The following is a 22933-nucleotide window of genomic DNA, read 5'->3' as shown; positions in this document are numbered from 1 at the left end:
TGATATTAGACACAGCGTTTAGACAATCGCCAGTGTTTTCTAGAAAGGCTGGCGTGATGTCAGGAGAAGAAGCGTATAATTGGGTGTCATCAGCATAGAGATGGTAATGGAAACCAAATCTACTGATTGTTTGACCAATAGGGGCAGTGTACAAGGAGAAGAGGAGGGGGCCTAGAACCGATCCTTGAGGAACCCCAACAGTAAGGGGAAGGTGAGAGGAGGAGGAACCGGCAAAAGAAACAGTAAAGGAGCGGTCGGAGAGATAGGAGGAGAACCAGGAGAGAACGGTGTCCTTGAGGCCAATGGAATGGAGCATAGTGAGGAGGAGCTGATGATCCACAGTGTCGAATGCTGCAGAGAGATCCAGGAGAATTAGCATGGAGTAATGACCATTTGATTTAGCTGTTAGCAGATCATTAGAGACTTTAGTGAGGGCAGTTTCAGTGGAGTGTAAAGAGCGGAAACCGGATTGGAGAGGGTCGAGAACAGAGTTTTCTGAGAGATAGCGGATAAGACGGGAGTGGACCAGGCGTTCCAGGAGTTTAGAGATGAAGGGAAGATTAGAGACAGGTCTATAGTTAGCGGCACAGTTTTGGTCGAGGGATGGTTTTTTAAGTAGTGGATGTATGATGGCATGCTTAAATGAGGAGGGAAGAATACCAGAAGAGAGAGAGAGGTTAAATATTTTAGTTAGGTGAGGGGTGACAGCAGGGGAAAGGGACTGGAGGAGATGTGACGGAAATGGGTCACTGGTAGTGTTGAGCATTCCGATACCGCAAGTATCGGGTATCGGCCGATACTTGCTGTATCGGAATTCCGATACCGACTTCCGATATTTTTTCAATATCGGAATTCGGCATCGGAATCGGAAGTTCAGTTGATTGACGGCCTGACGTCATCATGATGCGCGGTGTGTGCGCATCATGATGCGCCGTCATTTCGGGCCTTCCGGGGGTCTCTGCCGGCCTGCCGGGGGGCTGTGCCGGCCTGCCGGGGGGCTGTGTGGACTGCCCGGGGTCTGTACCGGCCTGCCGGGGGGCTGTGCCGGCCTGCCGGTGGTCTGTGCACCCTGTGGGGGTCTGTACCGGCCTGCCGGGGGGCTGTGCCGGCCTGCCGGGGGGCTGTGCTGATGTCCGGGGGTCTGTGCAAGCATCGTCCGATGGGACTACAAGTCCCATCGGGCGATGCCTGCTACCATGACAGTGATTGACACATTAGACAATGATGGGACAGTAGTAGTCCCATCATCCGGCTAATGTGTTAAATGTTAAAAAAAAAAATAAAAAATAAAAAAAAATACTACATACATACTACATGCATGCTACATACATACTACATGCTACATACATACTACATACATGCTACATACATACTACATACATGCTACATACATACTACATGCATGCTACATGCATGCTACATACATACTACATGCATGCTACATACATACTACATACATACTACATACATGCTACATACATGCTACATACATACTACATGCTACATACATACTACATGCATGCTACATACATGCTACATACATACTACATGCATGCTACATACATACTACATATATACTACATACATACTACATACATGCTACATACATACTACATGCTACATACATACTACATACATGCTACATACATACTACATACATACTACATGCTACATACATACTACATGCATGCTACATACATACTACATATATACTACATACATACTACATACATGCTACATACATACTGCATGCTACATACATACTACATACATACTACATACATACTACATGCATGCTACATACATACTACATATATACTACATGCTACATACATACTACATGCTACATACATACTACATATATACTACATACATACTACATACATGCTACATACATACTGCATGCTACATACATACTACATACATACTACATACATACTACATGCATGCTACATGCATGCTACATGCATGCTACATACATACTACATGCTACATACATACCACATACATACTACATACATACTACATACTACATATATACTACATGCATGCTACATACATACTACATGCTACATACATACCACATACATACTACATACATACTACATGCTACATACATACTACATGCATGCTACATACATACTACATGCTACATACATACCACATACATACTACATACATACTACATACATACTACATGCTACATACATACTACATATATACTACATGCATGCTACATACATACTACATGCTACATACATACCACATACATACTACATACATGCTACATATATACTACATGCATGCTACATACATACTACATATATACTACATGCATGCTACATACATACTACATGCTACATGCATGCTACATACATACTACATACATACTACATGCTACATACATACCACATATATACTACATACATACAATACATTCATACAATACATACATAGACATACAGTACATATAACATAGAGTAACATACTTACCAATACTTGTCACATTGTTCCCCGAAGCCATTGTCTTTTCCGGAATAAATATTAACATAACAAACCACAAAAATACTCACCCACGATCCGAAGCAGTCCACGAGTGTGTCCCACGACGATCTTGGGTAGAGAACTGCAGCATCAGATGATGCTGCCGTTCTCTACGGGATGCAGGAATCCAATGACGGAAGGTAGGTATCCTTCCGCACTGTATTCCTCCGCCACTTAAAAAAAAAAGTCCCTAGTCTCACTTTATGCCATTGCTGCGTGGGAATTTCCCATTAGAAATATCGGAAGTCCCATAGACTTGAATGGGACTTCCGGTATCGGAATCGGCGATACCGATACTTTTTTTAAAGATCGGCCGATACCATCCGATACGATACTTTGAAGTATTGGACGGTATCGCTCAACTCTAGTCACTGGTGCAAGTAGTTGGGCGAGAAGATGCAAGGAGCCTGCTTACTTCTTCTTCTGTGACTGGTTCAAAATCAGAGAGTGAGTTAGATGCAGTGGGGGAGGGAGGACAGTGCATGGTATGAGGGGATTTGGAGATAATTTCCTGTCGGATCTGGTCAATTTTTTCTTTGAAGTAATTGGCCAGATCGTCAGCTCGGAGCTCCGTGGTTGGGGCCTGTACTCTTGGATTGAGTAGAGAATGAAAAGTGTCAAAGAGACGTTTCGGGTTATTGGACAGTGAGATGATGAGGGTGTTGAAATAGGTTTGTTTGGAGAGGTGAAGGGCAGTGTTGTATGTTCTAAGCATAAACTTAAAATGGATGAAATCTTCGTGTAGATTGGATTTTCTCCACAGACGTTCGGCGCACCTGGAGCACCGCTGCAGGAAACGTGTTTGCACCGTGTGCCAGGGTTGTCGCCGTCTGCGTTGTGGTGTTCTATTTATAGGGGGTGCAAATTCATCCAGGGCAGTTTGAAGTGTTTCATTGTAATGCTTCAATGCAGAATCAGGACATGAGAGGGAGGAGATAGGGGCCAATGAAGACTGCAAGTTCTTCAGAAGTTTCTGGGTGTTAATGGCCTGTATGTTTCTATAAGTCTGGACAGTGGGGGTGACCTGAGCAGCCTGGCAGTTCTTTATAGAGAATGAAAGAAGATTGTGGTCAGAGAGCGGGAGAGGGGAGTTTGCAAAATCATCCACTGCACAAAGCCGAGAGAAGACCAAGTCGAGGGAGTTTCCGTCTTCATGCGTTGGAGAATTAGTAAGCTGCGAAAGGCCAAATAAGGAGGTTAGAGATAAAAGGTGAGTAGCAGATGGGGAGAGGGGAAGAGCAATGGGGATGTTGAAATCTCCCATGATGAGGGTAGGGATGTCACAGGAGAGAAAATGTGGAAGCCAAGTGGCAAAATGATCCAGGAACTGATGGGAGGGGCCGGGAGGACGATACACCACCGCCACTCGCATGGAGAAGGGGGTGTAGAGTCTGACGGCATGGACCTCAAAAGAAGGGAAGACAAGTGAGGGTACTTGAGGGATAACCTGAAAGGTACATTTTGGTGATAGGAGCAGACCAACGCCTCCACCAGCTCTATTGTCTGATCTTGGGGTATGAGAGAAGTGTAGCCCCCCGTATGAAAGAGCAGCAGCAGCGGTAGTATCTGACTGCTGGATCCAGGTTTCAGTAAGAGCCAGAAGGTTAAGAGAATTAGAAAGGAAGAAGTCATGAATGAAGGAGAGTTTGTTACACACTGAGCGAGAATTCCAAAGTGCACAATTAAGAGAGACAGATGGCATGCAGGGAATATTAATAAGATTAGAGGGGTTTCTGAGTGTAGCAGTGGGGGGGTTTGACTTTCTATAACATGGGGGACCAGGGTTGGGAGCAATGTCTCCTGCAACTAGGAGAAGGAGGATAGAAAGAGTGAGCAGATGGTTAAGTGATTTGTGAGAGCGTCTCTGGTGTTGAATGGTGGCACTGGCTGGATCTGTGCAATTTAACAATGTGAAAAGAGCATGAGTGCTATACATAGGAGAGGAAAGAAGCGAGGGGCCAATATGGATGGAGTGTGGAGAGTTAATGCCAGGGCGGTGGATGTGTGTGAATGCAGCGGCCAGGATAAAAATTACACAAATGCATATGGTATATATTTGTTGTACTCCCAATGTACAGAGAGTAGATGTATAGAAATGTCTTACCTGTCTCCTGCCCTGTCTAACTGCCATGTTATAACTGCCAGAAGTACTTTGATACATGTACTTAGATTACATGTGCATAAATGCCACCCCTGCATAAATGCTCCCCTTAGCTAGGTCTGAATATATAGGAGGTTAAGGCTAAGTTTTTTTTTTTTTTTTTTTGGGGGCTCTCTCTGCTCGTTAATCAATCACACTAAATTGAGACACCAGGACCCAATAAAATGTTGTGGTCAAATAAACACATGTCCAGCACTACATGGATCATAAAGCACTTAACACTTAACTGTTATGTATAGTGCTGTCTCTTACATAGTGTATTCTTGTTAATTTTGTTATTTACAGTGCCCTCTTTTATTACATAGTCCCCTCTCTTTTTAGATATAAAATGACTGCTGATCGAGGAGCCGGTGACCAAACTACCAGTCCATCAGCTCCTCCATTAGAAAGGAAGCTTTCCCATGCTCCATCAGCCATCATTGCATTATACAGCCAACAAGACAGGACGGTATGTAATAAAAAACAGTGCTCTATATAATCCAATATGTAAGGGACGGTACTGTACATAACAAGAGAGGGCACTGTGTAAGGGACAGCAATAAACATAATAAAGGAGACTATGTAATATATATACCTGTATGTGTGTGTGGCTATATAATATCAATCTCTATATATGTATATATACATATATATATACACACACACACACACACACACACGTAGCTCTGATGCCATAAAAGGAGGGGGGCCCGGACACATTTCTTGCACAGGGGCCCCAAGCTGTCAGTGTCCGCCCCCTGTCCGCCAAAATAATTTGCACTGTTTTTTTTTCTGTCACATTATTAAAAATTATTATTAAAAAAGCCATTAGGTCTTCATCCAGCATCATCAAGCTAATACATACATATATATATATATATATATATATATATATATATATATATAGAGAGAGAGAGAGAGAGAGAGAGAGAGAGAACTGCAAGAAGATGAATGTCTAGAAATTTAGAAATAATAACAGCAGAGTTAGTAGAAGACTAAAAATTAGATCTTTGAGTGTAGTGTGGGCTCTTTGGATGCTTCCGAATTATCAACGACCAAAGGGGCGGCAAATTTTTCGACCGCCCCAGGCGCCACAAACAGTTGCTACGCCACTGTAAGGCAGGAGGTGTTGAGCCTGCGTCATGGTCTGGCTCCGGAACGCCTGGAAGGCTACCTTTTCTGGGAGTAGGTTAACCTCTTTTAAAAGCGTAGCATGAGGAACTGGTTTTGGTTACATTGCCGAAACAGACTCCAGCAAATATGCCCTCCTCTTCTGAAGTTTCAAAAAATGCAAGCACTGAGTCATCAGTGGAGGCTCCTGGTCAGGAAGAACCCCTTTCCTTGTGTCCTTCACCTCCCACCAAAAGTGAATGATGCAGCAGGCCACACTTCACATTAGTCCATGTAGCTCTTTCTATCATACCATGCCTGGGTTATCAAGTCAAATCGTGAATTCCCAAGTCCAAGATGAATCAGACATGGAGTGTGGGTGGCCAGCCAGGGCAGTGGGGTTAATTGGTACCGGGCGGGTGTCTCACAGGGATGTGTCACGGTGGTGGTGATCCATTCCGTGGCCCTGGGCGTCCATGCAAAGGGGTGAATTACGTTTATAGGTGAATGATACATGACGCCACCTGTCGTTTCTGATTAGATTGACAAGTGCTGCAGTGTCGCTTCTCTGGGACAGATGTTGTGGTGCAGCTAAGATGTAGAAGCACTGCACAGGTAGGGCCGTAGTCGCAGGGCAGATGAAAGAGTTGGTAGATGGAGTGCAGTGCAGGATGTAGCAGAGCCGTGCGCCAGGCGCAGGAGAAAGATGACAGACACAGTCATGCAGTTCCTTTACCTGTACTTGGTAAGTGCCATCCATTACCCAGAGTACAGATGGAGAAGGAGTTGGTCAGCCTGGAAGCCAATTTGGAATTCTCTCTCTGCAGATAGGTAGTGTGGCCTCCGTTCTAGCGCTTATCTGAGGTATTCGCAGTGCTGAGTTCAATGAAGTTCCCCCTGTTGACTCTCTTTTGGAACTTTCTCGTATGGCAGGCAGCTGTAGCCTTTTCCTTCTTGCTTCCACATGTCGATGCTGGGGCCTCTGAGCCTTAGTTGGGTACAGAGCATTTACAACTGCTACTTCCTCCAGTCTCGGCTGCAGGAACGTCAGTGTCCCTACAAACTTGGAGACCGGAATCCGGACCATGCGCTCCAGCTAGGAGTGAGCCTTAACTCTGCTCATCCTCCAGCTCCCCTTCTCAAGTCCACACACTTCCCCTTCCCTGCGCAGAGTGCCCTAACTTACCTCCTCCCGACCACAGAAAGCAGCTCCTCAGCAGTCAGGTTCAGAGGTCTCCCTGCTGGCCTTGAGTGGGAAATGTGTTGCATGTTGGTTGAACTGCTAGAGAGATCCTTCGTTGCTCCCAAGCATGACATCACACTCCCTAGGAGGAAGGTAATGCCACTGTGGTGACCGTACTCCTGGGGACGCCACAAGTGCACTGATGCCCAGCCACTGCTAGATGATTCTGCTGGTACATTGACCCAGACCACTACATTCCCCTCACACTCTACACAGCCAGAATGTGACCCTGAGGAAACTCAGGTTCCCCTTCCCGCATACTATACCACCTTACAAGGTGACAAAGAGGAAGGTGCAGATGAAAGTGCAGGTTCCTTGAGCAGGTGGGGGCATACGCATGAGCGATGGCACTGGCACAGGGCCCCTCATAGTACGCAAAAGTGTCTCTGCCAGTGGGAGGGCCCACCCGCCGTCAGACACATCGCCGTCAGACACACCGCCGTACTATGAGGGGCTCTGTGCCAGTGCCGTCGCCAACGAGTGGGCCCCCCTGCTTGCTCCGGATCACAGCACTTGCAAAGTTGAAATACTTTCCTCTCCCTGCTCCACCGCCATGACGTCTTCTGATCAGAGAGCGCAATGACATCACGTCTGTACGCCCTCTGCCTAAACAGCCAAGTGTAGTGAGATGGAAGATGGGGACGACGAGGAGTCCAGACTAGTACAGGGATTCCCTAGCGAGGAGTCTAATTGTTTTCAATGTTGGGACAGCAATTTTTGGGGAGCATTATACTCTGGAGAATGATATATGGGGCCCACCATACACTGGAGCATTCCAAAGGTGGACATCAGACACTGGAGCAGCATTTACAGGGCCCATTATACACTGGAGCATTAGAAATGGGGCCCCATTATATATGGAGCATTATTTGTGCCCATAAGACAGTGGAGCTTCATCCTTGAGGACCAACATATACTGTAGCATTATGTGGAGCTCATCATATACTGTTTCAAACATTATAATGGGACCAATGATTCTGTATGGAGAAATACAGTGGGGAAAAAAAGTATTTAGTCAGTCAGCAATAGTGCAGGTTCCACCACTTAAAAAGATGAGAGGCGTCTGTAATTTACATCATAGGTAAACCTCAACTATGGGAGACAAACTGAGAAAAAAAAATCCAGAAAATCACATTGTCTGTTTTTTTTTCATTTTATTTGCATATTATGGTGGAAAATAAGTATTTGGTCAGAAACAAGCAATCAAGATTTCTGGCTCTCACAGACCTGTATCTTCTTCTTTAAGAGTCTCCTCTTTCCTCCACTCATTACCTGTAGTAATGGCACCTGTTTAAACTTGTTATCAGTATAAAAAGACACCTGTGCACACCCTCAAACAGTCTGACTCCAAACTCCACTATGGTGAAGACCAAAGAGCTGTCAAAGGACACCAGAAACAAAATTGTAGCCCTGCACCAGGCTGGGAAGACTGAATCTGCAATAGCCAACCAGCTTGGAGTGAAGAAATCAACTGTGGGAGCAATAATTAGAAAATGGAAGACATACAAGGCCACTGATAATCTCCCTCGATCTGGTGCTCCACGCAAAATCCCACCCTGTGGGGTCAGAATGATCACAAGAACGGTGAGCAAAAATCCCAGAACCACGCGGGGGGACCTAGTGAATGAACTGCAGAGAGCTGGGACCAATGTAACAAGGCCTACCATAAGTAACACACTACGCCACCATGGACTCAGATCCTGCAGTGCCAGACGTGTCCCACTGCTTAAGCCTGTACATGTCCGGGCCCGTCTGAAGTTTGCTAGAGAGCATTTGGATTATCCAGAGGAGTTTTGGGAGAATGTCCTATGGTCTGATGAAACCAAACTGGAACTGTTTGGTAGAAACACAACTTGTCGTGTTTGGAGGAAAAAGAATACCGAGTTGCATCCATCAAACACCATACCTACTGTAAAGCATGGTGGTGGAAACATCATGCTTTGGGGCTGTTTCTCTGCAAAGGGGCCAGGACGACTGATCCAGGTACATGAAAGAATGAATGGGGCGATGTATCGTGAGATTTTGAGTGCAAACCTCCTTCCATCAGCAAGGGCATTGCAGATGAAACGTGGCTGGGTCTTTCAACATGACAATGATCCAAAGCACACCGCCAGGGCAACGAAGGAGTGGCTTCGTAAGAAGCATTTCAAGGTCCTGGAGTGGCCTAGCCAGTCTCCAGATCTCAACCCTATAGCAAACCTTTGGAGGGAGTTGAAAGTCCGTGTTGCCAAGCGAAAAGCCAAAAACATCACTGCTCTAGAGGAGATCTGCATGGAGGAATTGGCCAACATACCAACAACAGTGTGTGGCAACCTTGTGAAGACTTACAGAAAACGTTTGACCTCTGTCATTGCCAACAAAGGATATATCACAAAGTATTGAGATGAAATTTTGTTTCTGACCAAATACTTATTTTCCACCATAATATGCAAATAAAATGAAAAAAAAAACAGACAATGTGATTTTCTGGATTTTTTTTTCTCAGTTTGTCTCCCATAGTTGAGGTCTACCTATGATGTAAATTACAGACGCCTCTCATCTTTTTAAGTGGTGGAACTTGCACTATTGCTGACTGACTAAATACTTTTTTTCCCCACTGTATATGGGCCTCATTACTCTGTATAGTGCACTATGCGGTGCCCATAATACTGTATGGAGTAACATACTGTCTGTTTTTGGAGCTATTAAAAATGGATATCAGTCATGAGATGTAAAAAGTGAAGTATTTTTCATTGTACTATACCGCTATTTCTCTACCGTATCAGAGCATCATGAGTTGTGGAATGTGTTAAAGGGGCGCTCTTTGGCCCAGGGCACATGAAAACCTGGAGCCAGCCCTACCCCTCCACAACTTTAGCCATATAACCCCCAGTTTTCAGTGCGTAACTAGTATTATGAAGTAAATTAAGGTTGACAAGCTTCAGCAATAAAAATTGATGTTTTTGCCATTCAAATGGGCACTGTAGATGTGTTTAATGTCCTCCACTCCCTGCCGACTTTGCTTCCCCATTGACTTGCATTGGGTTTCGAGTTTCAGTCGGCCTTCGACTTTTCATGATAATCGGCCGATTTCGTTCGACCCGACTTTTGAGAAAGTCGGGTTTCATGAAACCCGACTCGACCCGAAAAAAGGCAAAGTCGCTCATCGCTAGTGGCCGCCAAAAACATCTGGAAGTGTGTTGCGGAGTCTTACCAGCTCATACTGAACATACACATACATAACTCGCTCCCCAGGTCGACGCTTTGGAGATGAGTGGTGCCTCCAGAACATACTTTGCCAATACCAGCGGTGGGTTTGTCATAAACCTGAAGTGCAGGTAGTTGCAGGGGTGAACTCTGGATCTAGGTGTCTCCGCTGCAGGTGGTGCCCTGATGAGGAGTGGTCTTGAGGGTCTAGTGGCCCCTCATTAAGGGGAGGGTACTGTCACGATCCAGGTTGGATCTGACAGATTAAATGCACAAAGTAACCTTTGTTTTCCTTTGGCTGTGTGCCAAAGGTGGTTTTGCCCCCAGTGGCCATTAGGGTCATTGCACTGTGGTGATTTCAGTTGTAGTTTTCCCCCGGTGGCCATTAGGGTCATTGCACTTTGGTTACCTTGGTTTGTGCACGTAATTATGTAACAGGTGTAATTGCTCTATAAAAGAGTATCAGGTGTGTTAATCACTGTGGGTGATAAGTTTCTCTTTTGAAAGCAAGCTTGGGAAAAGAATGGAGCTGAAGGAGAGTCACTGGCAGCCCAGTTAGAGTGCTGGAGTAGCAGCTATGGTATCTGCAAGGAGGGCTGGCATGGATTGGTGGAGTGTCAGCTATGGTGTCTGCAAGGAGGGCTGGCATTGCTTGGTGGAGTGGCAGCTATAGTGTAGAGCTGCACTCAGGATGCTGGATTCCGTTGCTGGAATGCTGGACTCAAAATGTTGGACTCTTTGGCAGAAAAGCTGGACTCATTTGCTGCACTCTGTTTCGGGACAGCTGCATGCAGGTGGTGGACTCTGTTTGCTCCAAGGCTGCACTATGGTGTTGGATCCGGTCAGAGGAAAAGATGCACGCAGGTGGTGGGCTCTGTTGCTGGAAGCGTAAGCAACTGAGCAAAGCTAAGTGGTGTTCCCCTCTTATGTCACTTTTCCTTATGTGTGTTTAGTGCAGTGGTGGGATTAGTTTCCGCACCGACCAATTCCCTAGTGAGGGTTTAGGTGCAGGGCGAGTCAGGGTTTTTAGGTTTCTAGTTGGCGCCCGGTGCGGAACCGGCCTAGGGAACGTAAGGAGTGTAGAGACACTGACTCAGGGGAGTGCAGGAGGTCTCCACGTCTCCCGTTCCCCATCGCAGTGCCACCATTGTTATTGTTACCCAGGTTTCCCTATTCCCTTGTCTTATTGTATTAGCTACCGGCCTGCGGGCCGCGTCACATAGGACAATTACACGTGTCGCGTCTTGTTGTATTAGTTACTGGCCGTGTCACTCAGGACGGGGCACGTGACACCACGCTTGCAAGTGCATGGTGGTTAAATGTCTAAGCAACTGGTATTCAAATTTCAGAGATTTTTCCCTCGGCTAAAGGTCCTTTCGCACTTCTTACAGATAAATCCTATTGATGAGGCAAAGGTTTGGTCAAAAAAGTGCCACACTGCACTCTTCCTCCTATGGAATAAATTTTCAGGGCTATCACGCTGTGCTAATTTGACCGTCTGGCCAAGCTGTCCTGCAACTCTTTTTGCTTTTTTTTTACCACATTTTTGGACAGCTATGGGCCTGCCAAATAACCGCTGCTGCGATGACGATGCCTGCTGCGGATCCTTCTCCTCTTCTGAGCTATTGCCAATGGCACCCTCTTCCCCCAATGGATGCCAATCAGGGTCAACAACTGGGTCATCCATCACCTCCTCTTCAATTTCATCTGCACCTCCCTCTGTGGCACCGTGTAAGGTGGTATAGTATGCGGGAAGGGGCACCTGAGTTTCATCAGGGTCAGATTCTGGCTTAGTAGGCTGCGAGGGCAATGTAGTGCTCTGGGTCAATGTACCAGCAGAATCATCTAGCAGTGGCTGTGCATCAGTGCACTCCATGTCAGATTCATCTTGGACTGGGGAATTCAGGCATGGTATGTGAAGAGAGCTCCATGGAGTAATCTGAAATGTGGCCTGCCGCATCCTTCACTTTTGGTGGGGGTGAAGGACACAAGGAAAGATGTTGTTCCTCACCAGAAGCCTGCACTGACGACTCAGTGCTTGCAGTTTTTGAAACTTCAGAAGAGGAGGTGATTGAGCTGGAGGCTGTTTCGGCAATGTAAGCCAAGACCTGTTCCTGATGCTCCGGCTTTAAAAGCGGTTTACCTACTCCCAGAAAAGGGAACCTTACAGGCCTTCTTGAGCCAGACGATGATGCAGGCTCAACATCTCCTGCTGTAGCTGCTATTGTGCTTTTGGCATAACCAGTAGATGCACCACCATCAGTACCAGCTGCCCCCCCACCCACGTCTGCGGAACCCTTCCACCATACTTCCTCATGTTTGGGGAAAAGTACAAAAAATACCAGCAAATATATGGTACTGTATGAGGAGCGTACAGCTGTATAAGGTGTAAGGAAAATCTCTGTATATGTTTCCTTAGTCACAGACGCTCTCCCAGTATGTATTTGACCATAATCCAAAAAGCAGATATACGATACTGTATCAGAAGCGGACAGCTCTATAAGGTGTATGGAAAAATGTAAATGTCCGTATATGTATTTCCGGAGTCACACACACACACTGTCTCAGTATGGATTTGACCATAATCCAAACAGCAGATATACGATACTGTATCAGAAGCGGACAGCTCTATATGGTGTATGGGAAAATGTAAATGTCCGTATATGTAATTCCGGTGTCACACACACACGCTGTCTCAGTATGGATTTAACCGTCATCCAAAGAGCAGATATGATACTGTATCAGAAGCGGACAGCTCTATACGGTGTATGGAAAAATGTAAATGTATGTATATGTATTTCCAGAGTCACAAACACGCTGTCTCAGTATGAATTTGACCGTCATCCAAACAGCAGATATACTATACTGTATTAGAAGCGGACAGCTCTATATGGCGTATGGGAAAATGTAAATGTCCGTATATGTATTTCCGGAGTCACACACACACGCTGTCTCAGTATGGATTTGGCAGTCATCCAAACAGCAGATATGATACTGTATCAGAAGCGGACAGCTCTATACGGTGTATGGAAAAATGTAAATGTCCGTATATATGTATTTCCGATGTCACACACACACGCTGTCTCAGTATGGATTTGACCATAATCCAAACAGCAGATATACTGTACGGTATCAGAAGCGGACAGCTGAATACGGTGTAGGGGAAAATGTGAATCTCCGTATATGTATTTCCGGAGTCACACACACTCCCCATACAGTTGGGAGCTGCGCAGACTACATCCTTCTCCTTCCCTCCCTCTCAGGGACTCTGCTCTCAAACCTCAGCCTAGACTATCCCGCCTTGCTACGCTCCACCCACCTTCCAGCACACTTCGTGTTCCAAGCAGGGAGCCATGAAGGGTGCTCTGCTACACTTCTGTGTGTGTGTGGGGTGTGAGTGATGAAATCTGGTCGGATGCATCCACCTCACCTGGTCGTGGGATACCACACCTCCGGTTGAGGTGCAGTACCTCTGTGGTGTCTGGACCCGCAGGGGTGCCACACATGTCTGCCTGGGTGTACGTACTGCATGTGTGTACATGTGCATTTCTGTGTATATGTGTCTACACACGTGTGTGCATGCTTCCCTACGTGTATGTGTGTGTGTCTGCATCTCTGTGTGTGCTTAGCTGCGATTGCCTACTTTTGCGTGGGTGTCTGTGCATGACTGTGTGCGCCTGCACTTGTGTGCACATTGTGAGGTAGCTCTGTTATTTACTTAGGGGATTCTCGCTTGCAGCGAACAAAAACCAGTTCCGGCACGGATTTTCCATCAAATCATACAGTCCTTGCGGTTTATTCACGCCTCATAAACCACAGCAGCAACAGATAGTTTACTTAATAGTATTACCAGTATAGCGTCCAGTATAATGCTTCACTCTTATTATCAATGTCCAGTACGCAGGCTCACTTAGCCTCACAATTATCTCACCTACGTCAGGGTCTCCACATGGTTCCGTCACTCATGCTGCAGGCGTCCATATCCATCCAGGGAACTTTCAGGCTCTGGCAGCCATTACACCCAGCCACACACAGGCTGTTAGCCAGGAGACAATCCTGCTCACGGGACCTTCCACTCTGGACCAACCAGGTCCCTGCATTCACCCCATGTGACCTACCCTGGCCACATTATATGGTCTATAGCCACGCCCACTGGGTCACGTGACTATGACCTCATTACAGGTCCTTCACATACTCACATCGCTTTTTTAATACAGGCGTTTTCAGACACACCCCTGGGTGGGTTTGTAGGTAACTGGCCCGCCCAACTCCCAAGTTACCTAGAGACTTCTCCCTTATACCTTGAAATAACACCTCAGCAATACCATTGCTGATCAATACGCATAACTAAGTCTCCATCTCAAATCCACCCCCTTTGAGATACACAACCATCCTTCAGGATTCTGCCACTCATCCTCTCCCTTGGAACCTCCACACAGCACCCCCTAGCGGACATAGTGGTTACTACACCACAACGTGTGCATTTCTTTATATGTGTGTGCGTATCAGCGTGTGTTTGTGCATGACTGCATGTGCATTTCTCTGTGTGTGCTTGTCTGCATGCATGTGTTTTCATGTGTGTATGCTTGCCTGCATGTGTATGTATGTGTGTTTGCATTTTTGTGAGTGTGTGTGCTTGTGTTTGTGTGCATGTTTGCCTGCATGTCTGTGTGTACTGTTTATTAGTGCATGTCTGCACTAACTTGTATGTATTGAGAGGCAGTGACCCCAGTTACAGCTAGGGGGCGCTGTATGTTCTCTCCAGGATACGCACGGAGGCGTATCAAGGCTACGGGAATGCACTGCGATCACAGGTGTAGCTGGGATTGCAGTGGTGAAGCAGTGACCAATGTCACAGGTAGGGGTTGTTGCTGTGTAGTCTCTCCCTAGGATATGCACTGAGGTGTATGAAGGCCATAGGTGTGCATGGCAGTCACATCATAGCTGTGACTGCAAGGCAGACTGATAATAATAAAAGTAAATGTTAGTCTTGGACATGTTAGTGTCCAAGACAGAGGATGTAGGGAAAGCTTGCTCTGGATGTTGTATATGAAGCAGACCACAGGCTAGTAATTTGTTGCAGTTTGTTTCATTCCAGATCCAGGTCTTCCATGTGGCTGAAAGCCACAGGTTTCTGTGATAAAAGTCCTGCAGGAAAGGGTTAGTAAAGGCCCCGTCACACACAGCGAGATCGCTGATTTTGTGATGCCACAGCAATCTCGCCAGCGATCTCGCTGTGTGTGACGGGGATCAGCGACCGCCCCCCCCCCCCGCCAGGTATCGCTGATTGTGCAGGAACGTCCTGGGCCATTTTTTGATCGTTGGTCTCCCGCTGGCCAGCACGCATTGCTGTGTGTGGCAGTGAGAGACCAATGATCAGCGAGCTCCCAGCGCTGTAAGATGCTGGGAGCTGGTATCTAAGGTAAATATCGGGTAACTAAGCGCGCGCGCCACTTAGTTACCTGCTGTGTACCTTGGATACCTGCGTGCTCGCGCTGGGAGCTGGTTTCCAAGGTACACAGCAGGTAACTAAGCGACCCGCGCGCTCTTAGTTACCCGATATTTACCTTGGATACCAGCGTCCTCGCTGGTCCTGATCGCTGGTGAGATTTGCCTGTTTGACAGGTTATCAGCGATCATGTAGCGAGGCACCAGCGATCCTGACAAGGTCGTATCGTTGTCGGGATCGCTGGTGCATTGTTTAGTGTGATGGGGCCTTAAGGTCTGAGTGAGTGCTTAGTGATTATCAGGTGTGTCATGGCCAGAGTGAGGCCAGGCAACCCACAGAGTACACAGAGATGCAAGTCGTCCACGGTGACTGGACTCGGGTGCAAGCGCCGGAAAAATCATACCAGCACACGGCCAGCGTACCCAACGCTAAAATATAGGGTACGCTGATCGCATGCAGCGTCATGCAATCATAGGAGGAGCTGACTGGAGGAGGAGCGGCCGGGGGCAGAGCTTAGCGGCGGCCCAGCGCTGCGCCTCAGAACGCTAGTCTGAAAATAGGTTAAGCCACTTTTCCTTCACACAATTTTGACAAATCTCCCCCATACTCCTCCCTAGTGCAGAGCTTCCATGTCGTACAATAAGGCTGGCAAATCAATAATAACGGAAATCGAAATGCAGCCTGATATATCGACATGATCTTGCCCATGCCAATTATTTCAGTTACCTCTGTTGAACCTGACACTGTGGTCCTCAAAATCTCCTGCTCTTTAGACCTTTGTGTCCCCAACTGCATCTGCCTCCCGCCAATGCTTCAACCCCATCTGCCTCCCGCCAATGCTTCAACCCCATCTGCCTCCCGCCAATGCTTCCACTGCATCTGCCTCCCATAGGTATCAACTACAATAAATCAGTTGCTTAAAAAGAAAGCGTTTGATATGGAGCAGTACACAATACAGTTCTTTTGCACATTGTATAGTTTGCTTAACCCCTTCACCCCCAAGGGTGGTTTGCACGTTCATGACCGGGCCAATTTTTACAATTCTGACCACTGTACCTTTATGAGGTCATAACTGTGGAACACTTCCATTGATCCCGGTGATTCTGACATTGTTTTCTCGTGACATATTGTACTTCATGTTAGTGGTAAAATTTCATTCAAATAACTTGCGTTTATTTGTGAAAAAAATGGAAATTTGGCAAAAATTTAGAAAATTTCGCAATTTTCCAACTTTGAATTTTTATGCCCTTAAAGCACACAAAAAACTTGATAAGTAACATTTCCCACATGTTTACTTTACATCAGCACAATTTTGGAACCAAAATTTTTTTTTGTTAGGAAGTTATAAGGGTTAAAAGTTGACCAGCGATTTCTCATTTTTACAACACCATTTTATTTTTAGGACCACATCACATTTGAAGCCACTTTGAGGGGTCTATATGATAGACACCATTCTAAAAACTGAACCCCTTAAGGTGCTCAAAACCACATTCAAGAAGTTTATTAACCCATTAGGTTCGTCACAGGAATTTTTTTGAATATTTAAAAAGAAATGAACATCTAACTTTTTTTCACAAAAAAAATACTTCAGGTTCAATTTTTTTTATTTTACCAAGGGTAACAGGAGAAATTGGACTGCAAAAGTTATTGTGCAATTTGTCCTGAGTACGCTGATACCTGATTTGTGGGGGGGAACGACTGTTTCGGCGCATGGCAGAGCTCAGAATGGAAGGAGCGCCGTTTGACTTTTTCAATGCAAAATTGGCTGGAATTCAGATCGGACGCCAAGTCACGTTTGGAGAGTCCCTGATGTACCTAAACAGTGGAAACCCCCTACAAGTGACCCCATTTTGGAAACTAGACACCCCAAGGAACTTATCTAGATATGTGGTGAGAACTTTGAACCCACAAGGGCTTTACAGAAGTTTATAACGTACAGCGGTACAATTAAAAAATCATATTTTTTCCACAAAAATGATCTTTTCACCCCAATTTTTATTTTCCCAAGGGTAACAGTACCCTAAAAGTTATTGTGCAATTTGTCGTGAGTACGCTGATACCCCACATGTGGGGGTAGACCACTATTTGGGCGCATGGCAGAGCTCGGAAGGGAAGCAATGCCATTTGACGTTTTTGGCTGGAATTGAGATCGGACACCATGTCGCGTTTGGAAAACCCCTGATGTACCAAAACAGTGGAAACCCCCCACAAATGACACCATTTTGGAAACTAGACCCCCTAAGGAACTTATCTAGATGTGTGGTGAGAACTTTGAACCCCCATGGGCTTCACAGAAGTTTATAACATACAGCCATACAATTAAAAAATCATATTTTTTCCACAAAAATGATCTTTTCACCCTCAATTCTTATTTTTCCAAGGGTAACAGGACCCTAAAAGTTATTGTGCAATTTGTCCTGAGTACGCTGATACCCCACATGTGGGGGTAAACCACTATTTGGGCGCATGGCAGAGCTCGGAAGGGAAGCAGCGCCATTTGACGTTTTTGGCTGGAATTGAGATCGGACACCATGTCGCGTTTGGAAAACCCCTGATGTACCAAAACAGTGGAAATCCCCCACAAATGACACCATTTTGGAAACTAGACCCCCTAAGGAACTTATCTAGATGTGTGGTGAGAACTTTGAACCCCCATGGGCTTCACAGAAGTTTATAACATAAAGCCATACAATTAAAAAATCATATTTTTTCCACAAAAATGATCTTTTCACCCTCAATTCTTATTTTTCCAAGGGTAACAGGACCATAAAAGTTATTGTGCAATTTATTCTGAGTACGCTGATACCCCACATGTGGGGGTAAACCACTATTTGGGCGCATGGCAGAGCTCGGAAGGGAAGCAGCGCCATTTGACGTTTTTGGCTGGAATTGAGATCGGACACCATGTCGCGTTTGGAAAACTCCTGATGTACCAAAACAGTGGAAACCCCCCACAAATGACACCATTTTGGAAACTAGACCCCCTAAGGAACTTATCTAGATGTGTGGTGAGCACTTTGACCCCCCCAGTGCTTCACAGAAGTTTATAATGCCCAGGCGTGAAAATAAATAATTCGTATTTCTTCCACAAACATGATCTTTTAGTCACCATTTTTTTATTTTCCCAAGGGTACCAGGAGAAATTGGACCCCAAAAGTTAATGTCCAATTTGTCCTGAGTATGCTGATACCCCATATGTGGGAGAAAACTACTGTATGGGCACACGTCGGGGCTCGGAAGGGAAGTAGTGACGTTTTGGAATGCAGACTTTGATGGAATGGTCTGCGGGTGTCATGTTGCCTTTGGAGAGCCCCTAATGTACCTAAGCAGTGGAAACCCCCCACAAATGACAAAATTTTGTAAACTAGACCCCCCAAGGAACTTATCTAGATGTGTGGTGAGCACTTTGAACCCCCCAGTGCTTCACAGAAGTTTATAACGCCCGGGCGTGAAAATAAAAAATTCGTATTTTTTCCACAAACATGATCTTTTAGTCACCATTTTTTTATTTTCCCAAGGGTACCAGGAGAAATTGGACCCCAAAAGTTGTTGTCCAATTTGTCCTGAGTATGCTGATACCCCATATGTGGGTGAAAACTACTGTATGGGCACACGTCGGGGCTCGGAAGGGAAGTAGTGACGTTTTGGTATGCAGACTTTGATGGAATGGTCTGCGAGTGTCATGTTGCCTTTGGAGAGCCCCTAATGTACCTAAACAGTGGAAACCCCCCACAAATGACCCCATTTTGAAAACTAGACCCACTAAGGAACTTATCTAGATGTGAGGTGAGCACTTTGAACCCCCATGGGCTTCACAGAAGTTTATAATGCCAGGGCATGAAAATAAAAAAATCGTATTTTTTCCAGAAACATGATCAATTAGTCCCCAATTTTTTCATTTTCCCAAGGGTAACAGGAGAAATTGGACCCCAAAAGTTGTTGTCCAATTTGGCCTGAGTACGCTGACACCCCATATGTGGGAGAAAACTACTGTATGGACACACGTCGGGGCTCGGAAGGGAAGCAGTGACGTTTTGGAATGCAGACTTTGATTGAATGGTTTGCGGGTGTCATGTGCGTTTGGAGAGCCCCTGATGTACCTAAACTATTGAAACTCCCCACAAGTGACCCCATTTTGGACACTAGACCCCCCACGGAACTTATCTAGATGTGTGGTGAGCACTTTGAACCCCCAAGTGCTTCACAGAAGTTTATAACACTCGGACGTGAAAATAAAAAAATATTTTTGCCACCAATTTTTTATTTTCCTAAGGGTAACAGGAGAAATTGGACCCCAAAACTTGTTTTGCAATTTGTCCTGAGTAGGCTGATACCCTACATGTGGGGGTAAAACACTGTTTGGGCGCATGGCAGAGCTTGGAAGGGAAGGAGCACCATTTGACTTTCTCAACTCAAAATTGGCTGGAATTGAGATCAGACGCCATGTTGCATTTGGAGAGCCCCTGATGTGCCCAAACAGTGGAAACCCCCAATTATAACTCCAACCCTAACCCCAACACACCCCTAACCCTAATCTGAGCCCTAACCCTAGCCCTAACCCTAGCCCTAACCCTAGCCCTAGCCCTAGCCCTAGCCCTAACCCTAGCCCTAACCCTAACCCTAGCCCTAACCCTAGCCCTAACCCTAAGGCTGTGTGCACACGCTGCGGATTTTGCTGCGGTTCCGCAGCGGTTTTGGCTGCTGCGGACCCCAGTACCATGATTCCCTATGGGAATCAAAAACCGCAGTGCAGACGGTGCGGAATTTTCCGCGCGGATTATCTGCGGTTTTCAATCCGCAGAAAGAATTGACATGTCAATTCTTTCTGCGGATTCTCCTGCGGTTTGCCATCTCCTCTAATGAGGAGATGAAAAACCGCAGGACAAAACCGCAGAGCAATCTGCAGGTAAAACCGCAGGTCTTTTGACCTGCGGTTTCACCTGCGGATTTTACAAAATCCGCGCGGATGAATCCGCACCTAATCCGCAGCGTGTGCACACAGCCTTACCCTAACGGGAAAATGGAGATAAATACTTTTTTTTTAGTTTTATTATTTTTCCCTAACTAAGGGGGTGATAACGGGAGGTTTGATTTACTATTTATGGCGGTTTTTATGTTTGGCGGCTGTCACACGCTAAAAGACGCTTTTTATTGTAAAATAGTTTTTGCATCACCTCATTTTGAGAGCTATAATTTTTCCGTATTTTGACCCACTGAGTCATGTGAGGTCTTATTTTTTGCGGGACGAGTTGTCGTTTTTATTGGTACCATTTTCGGGCACGTGACATTTTTTGATCGCTTTTTATTCCTATTTTTGGGACGCAGAATGAACAAAAACCAGCGTTTCATGAATTTCTTTTGGGGGGGTGCGTTTACACCGTTCCGCGTGCGGTAAAATTGATAAAGCGGTTTTATTCTTCGGGTCAGTACGGTTACAGCGATACCTCATTTAGGTCTTTTTTTATGTTTTTGTCGGTTTTATGCAATGAAAACTATTTTATATAAAAAATAATTATTTTTGCATCGCTTTATTCTGTGAGCTATAACTTTTTTATTTTTTCGCTGATGATGCTGTGTGGTGGCTCGTTTTTTGCGGGACAAGATGACGTTTTCAGCGGTACCATGGATATTTATATGCGTCTTTTTGATCGTGCGTTATTACACTTTTTGTTTGGCGGTATGATAATAAATCATTATTTTTTGCTTCGTTTTTTATTTTTATTTTTTAAGGGGTTCGCTAAAAGGGTTAACTAATGGGACTGTTTTATAGGGCGGGTCATTACGGACGCGGCGATACCTAATATGTGTACTTTTATTGGTTTTTTTTTTATTATTTTCAAAAAATGAATTTATTGGGGAATATTTTTTTTTTTTTTTACTAATTTATTTGGCGATTTTTTTAAATTTATTTTTACATTTTTTTAAATTTTTTTTTTACTTTATTACATAGTCCCAGGTGGGACATCACTGTCCTGTGACAGATCACTGATCTGTCACATCACAGATCACTGTGACAGATCAGCAATCTGTCACAAGCATTGAAGCAGACTTCCTCTTGCCTGCGCTTTGCAGGCACTGAGGAAGCCAGCTTCCTCAGGTCCCCGTAGGCCCCCGTCGCCATCTTGGATTCGGGGGCCTGGAGGATAGGAGCCCCCCGCAGCAGCGCTGCACATTGCGCTGCCGTGGGGGGCTCAGGGAAGCACGGAGGGAGCCCCCTCCCTGCCGATGCTTCCCTTTAACTCCCTGTACACCGCGATCATGTTTGATCGCGGTGTGCAAGGGGTTAACGTGTCGGGGGCGGTCCGTGACCGCCCCTGACACATAGTGCCGGGTGTCAGCTGTGATAATCAGCTGACACCCGGCCGCGATCAGCGGCGCTCACCACGTGGGCGCCGCTGATCGCGGTAGACGTACTATCCCGTCCACGGTCATACGGGCCCGGGTACCGTGGACGGGATAGTACGTCGGATGTCAGGAAGGGGTTAAAGGCACACGTTTTAGTGAGAGGCTGAAAAATGAACAAGTTACGCTACTTTCACAATAGCATTTTTTAGCGCAGCTCTTCGTGCGCAATAGAAACGCATGCAAAAAACGCGTTTGCATTTTTTAGGCGCATGCGATTTAACCAGTTTCTAGCCATGTTAACTCTTAAAACGCATGCGTTTTTACACGCAGGCGTCTGCGTTCCCATAGACTGTAATGCATTATTTTGGCGCATTCCGTGCGCAAGCATTTTTTTACGCCGTTGGACGGACCCAATAATGCAACAGGTTGTGTCTGGGGTGCCTAGGCGCACACTGTAAAAAAATGCATGCACACAAAAACTCATACGAACGCGTGCAAACGCTACACCATGCACCCCCATGTTTAAGATAGGGGCACATGACGCATGCGCATGGACGCGCACAAAGCGCTGCGCTAAAAAACATTAATGTGAAACCAGCCTTATACTGTAAAACCGTTAATAGTAGCTAGAGTGTGGGCCCCTAGAGTCAATTCCTCTGGTGGGCATTAGTCACCCCAGTCCAACCCTGCTGTGGCCTATACCGTGGCCTGTACCATTAGGCTTTTTTGTGGCATGAGACAATGAGGAAGATGGTACCCTGCATCTTTGAGTTCTACAATAACCTGCATCATTTATTACAACTGTATCTTGCATCAGTGAGTAAAACTGCGGACTGTTCTTAGTGAGAAACTGTGGACTGTAGCAAGTGTGATAAACTGTAAGATGAGTCAAGTACATAGCTCGAATACAAAATTG

At 45.8% G+C, this 22933-nt stretch overlaps 1 protein-coding gene and 1 long non-coding RNA gene across 2 annotated transcripts in view; both read right to left on the bottom strand.

Moving 5' to 3' along the window:
* Positions 1–15648, bottom strand: part of LOC141096614 (uncharacterized) — a 73995-nt gene extending 58347 nt beyond the window's left edge. The window contains exon 1 of the long non-coding RNA XR_012233722.1: positions 14155–15648. This is a non-coding gene — a long non-coding RNA (uncharacterized lncRNA). The remainder of the gene's footprint in view (positions 1–14154) is intronic.
* Positions 1–22933, bottom strand: part of ZC3H12C (zinc finger CCCH-type containing 12C) — a 289373-nt gene that overhangs the window by 247537 nt on the left and 18903 nt on the right. The window lies entirely within an intron of this gene.

This window comes from Dendrobates tinctorius, unplaced genomic scaffold (assembly GCF_039654945.1).
Source record: "Dendrobates tinctorius isolate UK_male_01 unplaced genomic scaffold, ASM3965494v1 ptg000075l, whole genome shotgun sequence".
NCBI classification, from domain to species: domain Eukaryota; kingdom Metazoa; phylum Chordata; class Amphibia; order Anura; family Dendrobatidae; genus Dendrobates; species Dendrobates tinctorius.
The sequence above is the reverse complement of the archived record's forward strand: the minus strand, read 5'-3'. Positions and strand labels throughout refer to the sequence as shown.